General features: G+C 43.5%; 1 protein-coding gene across 2 annotated transcripts in view; it reads right to left on the reverse strand.

Moving 5' to 3' along the window:
• LOC147709678 (uncharacterized) overlaps positions 1-14,987 on the reverse strand; it is a 349,189-nt gene that overhangs the window by 32,015 nt on the left and 302,187 nt on the right. Inside the window, exon 1 of one of the 2 annotated variants that reach the window (XR_015296719.1) lies at positions 10,090-10,246. The exons of the other annotated variant lie outside the window; for it this stretch is intronic. The gene's annotated coding sequence lies outside the window, so the exon portion shown is untranslated. Of the gene's footprint in view, positions 1-10,089; positions 10,247-14,987 lie in introns of those variants that run through there. 2 annotated transcript variants of the gene reach the window in all.

The raw sequence follows: 14,987 nt of genomic DNA on the forward strand, positions 1-14,987 counted from the left end.
CTCCTCTCGCAGCAGAAGATGTGCAGGTACAGCTGGAGCAAACCCCTAAGCCAACTTCCAAGGATCCAGGACTGGGCTGCTACCAAATGGCAGGACAGTTTCACAAGCAGTAGTGGCCAAGGGTTTGAACAGGAGGGTGGAAAGCATTTTGTATCCCTGTGACTTAGATAACAGGAGGCTAGCCAGAAAGCCCCTGGAGTCACTCTGGGCACACATGATGTGTTATGTATCATTTTAGGACCCTATTGTAAGTTTTCTGATTCATGCCCTTATATAGGTATAAATCACCATATCCTTATATAGGCATAGAAATCATAACCGTATTTAGGCATAGATCATGCAGTCCAAATAAGGCAGGGCTACTTCCACTAGTTCCGAAAATCCACAACAAATCTTGGAAAACTCAGCTTGCTTGAATATTGATTTGTCCAAGAAATCATGGAGTTTTCAATGAACTGAGAGTCTTTGATGATGTTATTATGTCCAACTGTACATCAAAGTCGGCACCTTCAAGGTATAAATATGCCCACACTCGCCCAAGCAAAAACACAGTGGTTTAGAGCAGTTCGACTATCTACTTGCCCGACGCGTCCTGCTAAAGCAAGTGCAGAAGGAAGCCAACCCTCCAGCAGACGATCTGAGAGAGACGCTGTCTTTACGCTGTCTTTACTCCTGCTGAGAAATCCAGCTCCAGTGTTTCCAAGCTAACCTTGCGGGTTGTTGGGAAATCGAGTCCTGAGCCTGACCTTCTTCATTCCAAACTAAGGTACGGAGTGGATTAGACCGGTAGAGAAATCTTGAGCAGATTCTTAGCAAAAGAATACTACATTTATGCTACACCTCACTTAGGGCCCGATGTGGGCCATTACCGACCGGTATTTGGTTTTTGACATGTACCGGGGCCTGAAATTTACCAATTCGGTAAATTTACCGATTCGGTAAAATACCGAATCAATACATTTAACGAATGGGTACATCTAGATGTAGGTTGCACTGAAAACAGTGCCAGAGGCCCTTAAGAATTCGTTATTTACCATGAAATACTATTTTATGGTAAATAACGAATTCCTGTATACATGCACATCTGTGCATGTACACATGTGCCATGTGGGCATGTATGTGTGTCACATGGCACAGGTGTACATGTATACAGGAATGCGTTATTTACCATAAAATAGCACAAAGCCAGAATCAGGGGTGCAACAGGGTGTCAAAGTGACACCCTGTCCCCCTTGACGATTCAATAATTTTACCGAATCGGTATTTAGCGATTCTGTAATTGACATTGATTCCTATGGGCCTCAAGGCCCATAGGAATCAATGGCAATTACCGAATCGCTAAATACCGATTCGGTAAAAATTACCGAATTTTTTCCAACATCTCATTTACCGAATCTAGAATACCGAATCGGTAAAATTCGGTATTCTAGAGTCGGTAAATGAGATTTACCTACATCGGGCCACTACTTCTTCCCTCGTACTAAGCTTAGGTTAGGTACACCGGGGTAGGCGTATTTTAGAAGCACCAGTTGAGTACTTTTAGCCTCTGTTATTTATGTATGTATTTATATATGGTTTAGGAACCATACAATGCTCTTACAGTATTATTTTATTCTACTATTTATACTGTATGCATTATATTTTACAAACAGTTTTACGATTGTAGCAATTTGTTTCTTATGCTTCAGAAAGAAGACTATTCAATAAAACCTTTTATTGAAAACGCCCGTTTTTCCACTTTCTCGGCACCGCTAGTGAAACGAAGCATGCACGATTGACTGAGTGAAATATCTATCTATTGTTTCCATGACTCTGAAGATACGTTTTATCTTGGAGAAAAAAGTTGTCATGTTTATGCAGTTGTCAGAGACTAATCCCTTCTTGTGAATTCGAGAAAGTTTCTAGTGACCTCTGAGCTAGCTGGCACACACAATTAAGTCTAGTATATTTGATAGAGACCTAGTCGACCTCAGTCCTACTTCTAATCTATGGGATATATTAATCCAATGCGTAGAGCCTATTGGGAATATAGGAACTACACTACAGATGCAGGTCCAATTCTCTTCACAAAGGCAAGAGAGAACAGCAGGCACCAAGGCTACTAAACAAGGCAGAATGTCAGCAAACAGCAGCTCCAGCAGAGTGGCAGTCCTTGGGCAGCGGCAAATCTTCTTTTATCTGGCAGAGTGACCACAGTTCCAGAAGTGTACTGAAGCTATAGTGTCAGAGGTCCAGTACTTATACTCAGTTGTGCCTTTGAATTGGGGAGTACTTCAAAGAAAGCTTTGATGTGCACAGAGGTCCACTTTTTCTGCCTAGGAACCAGATTAAATACAGGGGGGAATGCAATCCTTTGTGTGTGGTTAGGGGGATCCAGCGTATTCAGGCGTAAGTGTGAGGCTGCCTCCAGCTTCTATCTCCCACCTTCCCAGGAAGATCCAGCAGTCATACCTAAGAGCCCTTCGTGTGGCTGTTTGGAGGGAATACACGAAGCGTAGCTGCCACCGAACTTGGACTGAACAGAGACAGCCAGCAGGCACCAAATACTGAATTAAGTAAATGCTGACTTTCCAAAAGCGGCATTTTCTAAAACTGTAATTTAAAATCCAGCTTCACCATAAGTTATGATTTCAAATTTTGAGTCTAGTGAAACCAAACTTAAAACGTCTATTTATTCATTTTTGGGAATTACACTTAAAAGATGTAACAAGGTAATCTCAATGCTATCCTATCGGAGAGACAGGCCTTGCCATAGTGAAAAATGAAATTTGCAGTTTTTCACTATCAAGACATGTAACACTTATATGTGCATGTCCTATTGTTAAATACTTTGCACTCTGCCCTATAGGTTATACAGGGCCTACCTATGGGGTGCCTCATAGGTATAAAAGAGGATGGTTTGGGCCTGGCAAGAGGGCCTGGCAAGAGGTTATTATGGCAGTGTAAAAGTGCTCACACAGGCTATGCAGTGCAGACCTGAGACATGGTTAAGGGGTTACTTATGTGGGTGGCACAATCAGTGCTGCAGGCCCACTAGTAGCCCTTAATTTACAGTCCCTGGGCTCATGTAGTGTACTTTACTAGGGACTTATAGGTAAATTAAATAATTGGGGATTAACCAATAGCACCATTTTATAGGAGAGGGCCCATGTACTTTAGCACTGGTTAATAAAGTGCTCATAGTCCTAAAGCCAGCAAACGGTTTCCGGTGATCCTTCAGAGCGGGCCATTTTCCAGCACTCCCCCAACCCCGCTAACCTAAAGCCAGGGTAGACTAACCAATACACTGATGAATTTCCCTGCTTAGGGCAATAGAATGTGGACAAGTGCCCACTACTACAGGTCTGCTTGCCAGTTCTATTCCTTTCTGAACTCGGTTGGATCCTTCTTTCAATACTCACTGAGGCCACTGAACTGACCCTTGTTGAATACTTTTCCTCACATGTTGACCCCCTCTGTGCAGCACCTATATTTAATTTACTCACAGACACATACCAGGTGGGAGACAGTTCCACCATGGCCAACAAAGTGATACAGCCTGTTCCACTTCTTGGGCCTCCCGGGAAAACTTTGTTCACAAGTAGAGCGACCAGCAGAGGCCACTGAGAGCTGTCAATGCCAAGAGCCAGGCTCCAGACCATCCACTGCTAATGGGAGGACTTAAGCAGGGGTATTGGGTAAGCTTCTTCTCCGGCCATGGGGCTGGCAAGGAGTTCCCTATTGGCTCCTGAGGTTTATCTAAACTCTGTGGTGCCTAGAAATGGGGATCCGCAACCCCATGTATCTGGCACCCTACTTCCACTCTACCTCCCACCAGTTCAGGGATGGTATTCTGACACTGGGCACTAAACCCAGGGTGTGTACCCGGAGGCTATACAGGAGGCAGAGATGAGTCCTCCCTCAGTCCGCCCATCCATCTGGGATCCTGGACCTTACATTTGGGAATGGTACTCCCAGAAAACTGAACCATCAGGGCACGCTTGGCGCCGCCCCTCCCATTTCTCCTGGCACCGGAGGCAACTCATACCCCAGAATGCAGTGTATGGGCATCTGGGGACTAACAATGACCCTCCGCTGGGTCGCCTCCTCACCCCATTCCAGGGATACCAGAGCCTTAGGTCTGAAGAAGTTCTGAACAATGGTCCTGAGCATCCCTACACATCTGACCAGTGTAGTGCTGTAGGGAGACTAGTTTTTCAGCAACATAGTCTGGCTAGCCCATTATCCCTCAGAGCAGTGACTGGGACCCCACTACCTTTCGCCTGGGGCAAGGGACAACTCCCACCCTCAGGGAGCACCAATTCACCCTCTGAGTTAATCCCCCTTTGAATCATAGTATGGGATTTGACCTACAATATTGGCCATTCCTGTAGAGGTCCTACTAGTGGGTGGTTTCTGTGTGTGTCCTATTTGGGAGCCTCCAAAGCAGCATGATTGAAAATAGGGCACCATGGGCTACCAATCACTAGACCCACCCCCTTGTTTCTCAGATGGTACTTCAGATCTCTTACCTCCGCCATACTCTGGGACTTGTCTGGGTAACTTCTAACCTCCCCTCCCTCTGCTGAGGGGAACCTAAACCGGCCTTCTTGGGGTCACTTCCAGATACCTTCTTGGACACTCTGGTGTTAGCCCAGATGTCCGCCTCCTTAGTAAGCTTCCTGGGGTCAGTCAGCTTGCTCTCAACTAGATGCTGGTGCATCTCAGGAAAACAGATACTGAACATGTGCTCTCTCATAATTAAAAGATACAATCCATTAAAATCACTAACCTAGAAGCCTACAGCTCATGTCCTTCCGCAGAAGGAAGCACAATTCCACAAGATCCAGGCCTGTCAACGTAATTCTATGTAATTGAGCAAAAATTATCACATATTGCCTAATAAAAAGCATTTAAATAAAATTCTAGGCCCATAATACAATGGATTGAATGCCAGTGTTTCACTTTCTTTACACATATGTAAATTGTCAGGACTTCCTCCACTGAAGATGTAAAGTGACACATTTTCAGCGGGTGATCTCAAAATCTACTCTGGTAATGGCGATACAACGGTCCATACCTGACATCTGACAGATAAAAAATAGAAAAATGATTTCTCCTTTTTTGGGCGATTGGGCTTTTCTGTCAGCAATAACAAAGGGAGGAGCCTGGAGAGCAGCGTGTCATCGGCTGCTTTAGAAAACAGTGAGGAATGGAGCTGGTATTTTTTACCAACCTGTCTTGAATTAAGGTAAGAGGCAGGCCCTGCTCCCAAAGTGCTCTCAGGTCCCACAATGCACCGGGGGGTGGGGTGGGGTGATGAGAGCCGGTAGCATATGATGGTGTCTTTGCTGCCCTGTACAAGTATCTACAGCCCACAATGGAAGCATTCTGTTTGGCTAGCCAGCTCCCAACTTCTGTCTGTGGTGCTGAGTTGGCCTGCTGGTTTACCAGTATTTGGTGAGTTTGCAGGGACCAGTGCTAATAACCTTATTACACACATGGGACAGCTATTTATTGCTGTCACATCATTATGCCCCCTCGCCTTTGACTTGGCCCTTGATTGCACTGCAGGCAAATTACAGCAGTTAAGGCTTTTCCAAGAAGGCATTACCACTCTCAGGAGTCTCAATTTAGGGCAACACTGCCTTAATAAAATTGAGATGGTTTATCGAGAAGTAGACACTGTGTGATTGAATGTTTTAAAATGAAGTGCAATTCTTTTGTGTATGACAACCTTGAATAAAGAAGGATTATATGTTTATTCTAGGACCATTATTTTCAAAATTTATGAAATGGCAAAATACAGCAGCATGAAAAAGAAGTGAATGTAAATAAGTTTGGAAATTGCAGAAAATCAAGAACTCTCTAATTGAAATTGATCAAGTGAAAATATTTGATACCCTTTATAGGCCATTCACAGTTGTCAAAAAGTTCAAATTTGAAATTATGATTTTTCTAAATCATGACTGTAATTGGCCAACATAGATTTGCTTTTAAGCCCACTGATACATTTATTAAATGCCAATGTTTGAAAAACAACTAAAAAGATATACAGAAATCCACAAAAGCACAGTTTCTGAGAACATTTCTACTTTCATTGTATAAATCTCTTCAGCGGTTTTTGCTGTAGCTTCCCATGGGAGCTACATTGGGAATACATTTCTTTTTTCACCTCCAGGGAGTTAAAATTTGACATTTCGGATCTTGTGGTCAGCAAGCGCCAAATTTGACGCATAAACACCCAAGAGCGCAAAGGCAATGAACAATCTAAAAAATGCATTTTCTTTGGAATGTGTGACTGAACCATGGCTTCACAGTGTTGAGTGCAATTGTGTAGTAATGGAAGCTAATATGGAGTAGGTCTGTGACAGACAGATTGAGTCAATCAATCAATCAATCAATCAATCAATCATGGAATTGTGAAGTGCGCTACTCACCTGTGGGGGTCTCAAGGTGCTGGGGGGTGCAGCTCCAGTCAGTCAAAGAGCCAGGTCTTGAGCATCTTCCTGAAGATGTGCAGAGTTGGGGCACGTCTGATGTTGATCGGGAGCTCATTCCAGGTCTTTGCCGTGATGTATGAGTGGGTTTTCCACTTATTCTGGCTCTGCAGATGCATGGGATTTCGGTGAGGGCGGCTGATCGAAGGTTTCTCTTGGGTGCTTAGAAGGAGATTCTTTTGTTGAGATATTGGGGTCCGTTGGTTTGGAGGCATTTGTAGGTGTGGGTGAGTTTCTTGAAGGTTACTCTCTTCTCGACCGGGAGCCAGTGGAGGTCTTGTAGGTGCTAGGTGATGTTTACGTGTTGAAGGATGCAGAGGATGAGTCTGGTTGCGGTGTTCTGTAAGGTCTGGAGCTTGCAGAGCAGGGATTTGTTGATCCTGCCATAGAGGATATTTCTGTAGTACAGTCTGCTGGTTATGAGTGTGTGGGTGACGGTCTTTCTTGAGTTGGTGGGGATCCATTTGAAGGTCTTGCGAAGGATGCGGAGGGTGTTGAAGCAGGTGGAGGTGACTGAGTTGATCTGTTGGGTCATCGTGAGGGACAAGTTGAGAATGATGCTGAGGTTTCGGGCATGGTCATGGGGGTAAGGAGCTACCAAGGGTGGTGGTCCACCAGGTGTTGTCCATGCAGAGGGGTAGGGTCCGAGGACAATGACTTCTGTTTTCTCGGAGTTAAGCTTCGGACAGCTGCTGCTCATCCAGGATGCAATGTCCTTCATTCCTTTATTGGAAGATGAGTCTGGTGGTTAGGGGGTCCTTAGTGAGTGAGAGGATGACCTGGGTGTCATCAACATTGGATAGTACGATGAGTCCATGCTGTCTGATGATGGCAGCGAGGAGGGCCATGTAGATGGTGAAGAGCGTGGGACTGATCAACAATCCTTGGGGTACTCTGCAATTGATCTCCATGGGTTTGGAGAGAAAGGGGCGCAGCCTGACTCTTTGGGTTCTGCCATTGAGGGAGGAGCAGATCTAGTCGAGGGCAGTTCCCTGAATGCTGGCGTCATGGACTCCGGCGGTGGGAGTGTGGTGGGAGATGGTGTTGAAGGATGCAGAAAGGTTGAGTAGGATCAGGGCCGCAGTGTGGCCTTGGTCGAGAACAGTTACAATGTCTTCTGTAGCGGCGAGTAGGACGGTCTCAGTACTGTGGTTGCTGCAGAATCTGTATTCGGAGTGGTCGAGGATGGATTTCTCTTTGATGAATTTCATTAGTTGAGCATTGGGAATCTTTTTTGTGACTTTGCCAGCGTAAGGGAGGAGAGAGAAGGGTCGGTAGTTCTTGAGGTCCGTCAGGTCTGCTGAGAGCTTCATGAAGAGGGGCTTGATTATGTGCATTTCCAGTCATTGAGGAATGTACCGGCCTCGAAAGTTGTGTTGATGGTGTGTCGTAGCTCAGGAGCAATGACGGCGGCGGCTCTGTTGAAGATGTGCGGAGGGCAGGGATACGGGGGGGCTCCTGAGTGGAAGCCTTTCATGGTCGATGCAGTTTCTTCGGTGGTGACTGGGGTCCAGGAGGGGATGGTAGGCTGGCTGGCTGTCATTGCTAGGGGGAGAAGTGGGTTTGGCGTCCGTAGTCAACTAGAATATACGGAATACACAGCTTGGCAGCATGTGGTGTAGGTCCTTGTGTAGTTGCTACTCTCTGAGAACAAGCTACCTAAATTGAAGGCAATCCGCTCACCAACTTGTGACATATTCATGTCACAGTTGTCCTTTAATGAGGACTTATTTGAATATTTCGAGGCCCTTTGCCAAGAGAATGCTAGGTTGGACGAACCTGGGCTTTTGGAAAACTTGGCAACTCTGCTGGTCCCCCATCTGGACCCTATTTCCCACCAGAAACTGGTTGCTCCTTTGATGATTGGGGAGGTTTGCCTGGCCCTAGTTCAAATGGCTCACAACAAAACTCTGGTAAATCAAAGAATTTCTGTGGAGTCCTACACGACATATAGAGCACACTAGCCCCACAACTATCGACTCTATTCCGAGCAGCCAAGACAGCTGGTACTCTTTCATCATCAATGAGGAAGCCGCTCATAGTTGGGCTCCCCAAAAGCGGGAAGGACCATTTGGTGGTCTGCTCTTATAGGCCACTCTTGTTGATCCGACTAGACCTAAATGACTGTATTCTGGAAGGACAGCTCTGTAAGTGTGAGACCTGCACACCTTTTGAATCTTTAGTGCGTAAATACTAAACAAATTTTAATCAGTAAGTGATAACCCTACTAAGGGTTGTGCCCACAACCCTCTATGTTAAACAGCTCTGTCGAGATCTGGAGACATGCAGGTCTGCAGGGTCATCTACCCTAATGCCCCTAGGGTTTCTCAAAACGATTTCCTATGTTAAGAGAACATTAATGAGATACTTTTACTTCAAATAACCTAAACAAATAAGAATACTCTTGATGCGAAAAGCATTTAGTGCATATATTTTAAACAACATTTCAACGGAAAAATGTCTATATATTCATTGCTTTAACAACATATCAAAGAAAATCTCATGTAAACAATCTTGATTTAAATTCACAAACCAAAAAAAATTGGTAAAAAAAACCAATGCATTTCGGGTGCAACTGAACCCTTCTTCAGGGGTTAATGAAAACGTAAAGCTATACAGTATTGTCTTCACGACTTTGAGTTCTGTCAGTAGTCAGTGTGTAACACTGAATAGGATTAACCTTAATTTTGTTTCTAAATCCTGACTCCACCCTTTGCAGAATATGGTGCCTTTACTTTTGCCTTCTCAGCAACCTTCTTTCTCTCACTTTCCAGCTCTGCAATCACAAAATATGCTTTTTTGTTTGGTTTGTGTTTTTTAATTCAGTGTTTTCTAGCCTGGTAAGGACAGGAGAAAGACCACTCCTTTATGATCTGAATATGGTATCCCTGAACGGAAGCCAGGGTCTACACCTGTGTGCAAATGCCTTATGTAAAAGTCATTTTATGCAGAGGTATCAGACTTCAGATGTGAGCAATGTTGAATGCTGTACTACGTTCCTTCACACATAGCAGTGGGTCTGAGAAGACAATGAGAAGGCATGCAACAATAACTACAGTATCAAACTCTGAGCTGGCACCTTCCTCATCACCTAGCAGTGCATCAGAGGAGACAGCGACTGGGCATGCAACAATAACCACAGGGTCACACTCAGAGCTGGCACCTTCCTCTACACCTTGCAGGGTCAAACGCAGAGTCTAAACATGGGTTTGATCAGTGTTTGTACATGTCTAAGAGGAAAGAGGGGACTGAACTTTGTGCAGCCTCTGGGTGCCTAATATTTTGATGGTGACATTAGTTTCACTTGCACAATGTTCACCCCTACATATTAGAAGGAGCACCATGCATGCATGCAGCACAGCACAGATGTGTCACAGCTGGGGATACCCTTGTACACAATATCATGTTCCACCATGTTACTCTACACACTAGTTCCCAGCAGAACACGCTGCAGTAATCCAGCTACAATAGTATCCAGCAGCGCGCGCCACCAGGGAACACCGCGGTGGTGCAAAGCAGACCCCTGGAGCCCTCCAGAAAAAGACACAATCTCGATCACTCAGACGAATAGTGAAGTCAGAGGCTGAGGGCCTGATCCCTGTTCACTCACCTGCAGGATGGTTCTCTCTCTCCACTGGATGCGCCTCGAAGGACCCAATGAGGGCGACAAGGAGCAGGATGGCACCTGGAGTCTTCATCATGGGGTCTGCAGCAATATCTGAATCACTGCTTCACCTGTGACTCGAATTTATATGATGCCAGAGGAAGGGAAGGAGGGAGCGTTGATGCTGGTGAACAAAGATGGGACACCAGCCAAGGATTTGTAAAACCATCCCTTGCACAACCTGCAGCATTATAGACACTCCCAGGCAAACCAGTTTACTTAATTATTTCCTTCATCCATCAGAGACAGATTCGCTGTTTGACTTATGCATGCAACCCTGGGACTACCTGAAGGGATGTGATTGTGAAATAAATGGCAGTAATTGCACAATTAACATTTAAGGTTACTGATGATAAGATCTGTGTGCTGTCACTGGAAAGCGTCCTTCATCAGAGTTAAGTATTCCTGTGCAGGAGAACATATCGGGGCAGACTGAGATGTAAAAAAAGATCAGGGCAACACAGGAGTGCTGCACCAGGGACCTCCAACCAGCATGGACTTGGCCCTTGCGACCCCTTGAACTGCTTTCAGGATCCCTGGCAACATCATTCAAGAAGAAAAGGTAACCAGTAGCTTGATGAGCATTGTTTACTTTTAACAGCATCCAATGGAACTGGGACTCCAGGTTGTGTGAAAATAAATTCAGCATTACAATGGGCACTCATAAATTGCCATGTTTCATTATTGTGATAATATGAAAAGATATCAGTTTGATCAAAATCTTCACCTTTCTGCATTGCACAAGCGATAGTGTCTCACAAAAATTAAGATAAATTGTAAAAAATCAGTAACACAGAACAATTTAATCCAGCACCGTATTTCATAAGGATTGTGTTGGGGCTACTGCTCGAGAACAAATAGTAAGACTACACTCAGATTTTTAATTCTACATATAAGTGTAGTTTTACTACTTCTTGGAGTTTGCACACACAGTTGTTCCTGGCACAGATTTTTATACAGATTCCTTGGGAAATCACATGATTTTCAAATCTGCCCTTCATTTCCACGGTACGCAGCTCTCCATGGCAGAGAACTCTACAAAGAGGAAATGGATCCTTTTGTGCAAATAGAAATTATTTGTTTCTTTTTTTTATCTGCCATGAAAACATGTTTCCCCTTGGACAACTCTGTTCATTTGCACCCCCCCAAATTTGGTGATGATGCATTCTTCTTCCCACCTTGGAAAGGGATTTACACCAACACGTGGCTGGAGAAAAAACACATCCTTTTCAGACTGGAAAGAGGAATGATAGAAGCTTGTGATTACACGTAGACCTGCTAGTTGCTGGGAGTACACATACTTTGTTTCAAGCCAAAACAAGTTTGGAATGCCCAGGAACACCCATGTGCCCATCCCTTGAAAATAACGTATGGATTCAGAGAATCCACTCTCACGGTGGAGTTCAGGCTCCTTGGAAGGGTTTATGCCTGCCTGGATTCCCTTTGTGAATTACTGACAAGCATAGGAGAGATACATTTGTTCACCATTTATGAAAGTTTTAATTTTGTGAATAGGTCCCATGATGCGCCTGAATTGATACAGGTGGAAATATCAACTATTGTTTTTTTTAAAAAAAATCTTCTCCATATGATTTATCAATATATTTCTTGTGAGGCAGACTCTTTGGGAACCATTAAATCATGACTGTTTTTTTAATAAGACATGTTAATTAATTTGACAGCAGAATCAAAACTGTAGACCACCTTCAGTACTCAACAGTATTGTCACTGCAAATCACAAACAAGACATCATGCATTCCATATATTATGGAGATGAGTCCACCATTCATGCTTCTAAGTATCAACCTCCATAAAGAGGTTATTCATGTTCTGATCTCAATGGATTAGGGTTACACAGGGTCAACTTTATTCCCCTATGCATCTGAATTGGTCCACATTTTGTAGTACTTTAGAGGGAAATCTTTAGCAATGGAAATTTGTTTTTCTAGACACTAATCCAAGCCTTTCTGTAATGTCCTCAATGTCTGTCAATTTCTAATCTCATCCAAGCAGTTTCTGTCTTGGCAACTAGGAGCCCCATCCACGGACAAGCCATGTTATACCTGTTAGAGTCAGGATCAGTGTTATTGTGGAAGATAACAGAGTTGGTGTCACTGAGTAGCTCCCAACCAAACACTGCACACAGGGCCCGATGTAGGTCCGTCGGTAACGGCCGAAAATGGGTATTTTCGGCCGTTACCGACCGTTATTCAAGAATTGGCATGTAGGGGCCCAATTTTACAGAATCGGTAAATTTACCAAATCGGTAAATTTACCTATTCTGTAAAATACCGAATCTGTATTTTTACCGATTCGGTAAATCTCAGATGTAGGTGGGACTCTTCTGAGTCCCAAAGGCCCTACAAAATCTGTATTTTACCACACAATCCTATTGTGTGGTAAAATACCGAATTCAGGTGTACATGCACATGTGTGCATGCGCACCTAGCCATGTGACAGACAGACATGCCCTTAGGGCATGTCTGTGTGCCACATGGCGCACATACCTATTTGTGGGGTGCCAGAGGGTGTCAAAGTGACACCCCCTGCACCCTTGCAAAAATCGGTATTTACCGATTCTGTAAATACAGAATCTGTATTTCCCATTGATTCCTATGGGCTTCAAAGCCCATAGGAATCAATGGGAAATACCGATTCTGTATTTACAGAATCGGTAAATACCGAATGTTACAGAATCGGTATTTCCACATCTGGAAATACCTACATATCCACCCCTTAGATTTACCGATTTTTAATTACCGAATCGGTAAAATTCGGTAAATAAAAATCGGTAAATCTATTTTACCTACATCGGGCCCTAAGAGTCTTATTATGAGTCTGGTGGTCCATGGACTGCTGGACTCACGGTGGAAGTCTCCCGACCACCGTAATATGACTAGGGTGGTTGGGCCACCCCGAGACCACTGCAAATGCGAGGGAACCGCCATTCCCTGGCAGTTAGAGGGCAGTCCAAGGTCACCAATATGCGTGGTGGGTCAGGCCTATTACGTGTTTCCTCATTGCCACACTTTTCATAGCATTCCGTGGGACCTCCATGAAAAGTGTGGCAGTGAGGAAACAAAGGGGGCCCGACAGGGCCCCCTGGTGCCTCTGGCCATGTTGATGCACACGGGGGCACAACATGTGCCCCCTGTGTGCATGCACATCAGTACCTGCACTGTATGAACTGCAGCAGTCCATACCATGCAGTTACTGCCTTTGAGGTTGACTGTAAGACAAATGCCAATGATTGAACAATCAACATCTAAGGGTACTCATGATAATATCTGTGTGCTGTTGTTGAAAAGAGTCATTTGCCATTGTCCAGTACTCCTGTGTAGGAGAACATATTGAGTCAGTTAGAACTGATGAAATAATCATCAAACATTTGATCTTGGGCTCTGGAGTGTAGGGAACCATAGTGGTTTGTGCTATGCCTGCAGTATGATGGATGGAAAGAACAAAGATAGATTCTAACACATGTTGGAGTTTTTTTTAATATGAATGCTTTATCAGTAAGTTCATTGGCAAACATTTAAAGTTGTATTTGGTAAGTAATGTATTTTAATAGAATTATACATTTCCTTGGTTTTAATGATGGATGTGAACATGTGAGTACTATTGTATCAATGTAGTGGACTCTAAATTAAGCCAATGGGCCTGCCTTATATGTTGATGTGGTGCCCCCTTGACAAGGCCTATAAGCCTGCCTTGTATATAAGAACACCCCTGTATATTGTGAAGTTGCATCTGATATAATGATTATGGAGTTCTGGACCCACCACGGGTCAAATGTGATTTAACGGTGTCACAGATGTACATATTTGTAACTTAATATGTAGTACGTAGCAATGTATGTAATAAATGCACTTTTTCTTCCTACAAGAAAGAGCAATGCCTTAACAATATTTGCAGTGGAATCAGAAAAGCAATAAAAAGAAAGGGGGTGATTGTTGATTGGGTTTTGCTGTCTGTAGAAAGGGAGAGTTAGACGAACATAGGTTCTCAGTTGGAGTAGGCTGCAGGTGGTGGGTTGGCATAGTTAGGAATACTAATAAAATCTTACTTTACATTAACAAAGCCCAAGAAACCAATTGACAAACCCAAAGATTAACATGATGTAATAGTGATGTATGGTAATAATATCTAACTTTACATGAAAAAAACACTCACTAATTTAGAAAAAAATTATTGACAACATCACTGATGGCTTCTCAAATTATATCATTCACAAGAACACTGTTGGAGGAACAATTTCTGGTTAGGGTAGTAAACTGTAAGTGCTAAAATTTTGTTTTTAGCTTAAAATGTTACATTTCAACTATAACATAACTTTAGTCTTTGTTTTTTTAGTGTATCATTGTGTTGACCCTTGCCTCCCTTACCAATGGTAAGAAGGTAAGAAATAGTATAGTATAGTTTGCTCATATGCATGTATTGCTTATGCCATGGTACGTTTTCATGTGTATTTGTAATGAAAAAATATATTTAACCAAAACCAATTTGCAAGGGGTTCAATTTGAGCTGCTATTACGTGCAATCTATCAGGCATTTAAATGTTTCAAATCATGTAAATTGTGCTGTATTGTGCTAGAAAAAATTGAAATTGACATTTTCATTGTAGTAATAGTTGTCTTAATGTGTTTTAGTACAGCTGGTCCAAAAAAAATGTGCTATCACGGTTACATTATATATATTCCAAATGTGGAAGTTGTAAGGAGTGACCTTGGATAAGAAAGTCTTGCAAGACTGATTATGAAAAATGGCCCTCCTTTCAACCTAACTGTCAAGGCAGTAGTAATTCATCAACTCTTGTATTAATGGCAATAACTGGCAGATGTTCA

The sequence above is a fragment of the Lissotriton vulgaris genome, chromosome 6, assembly GCF_964263255.1.
Source record: "Lissotriton vulgaris chromosome 6, aLisVul1.2, whole genome shotgun sequence".
NCBI classification, from domain to species: domain Eukaryota; kingdom Metazoa; phylum Chordata; class Amphibia; order Caudata; family Salamandridae; genus Lissotriton; species Lissotriton vulgaris.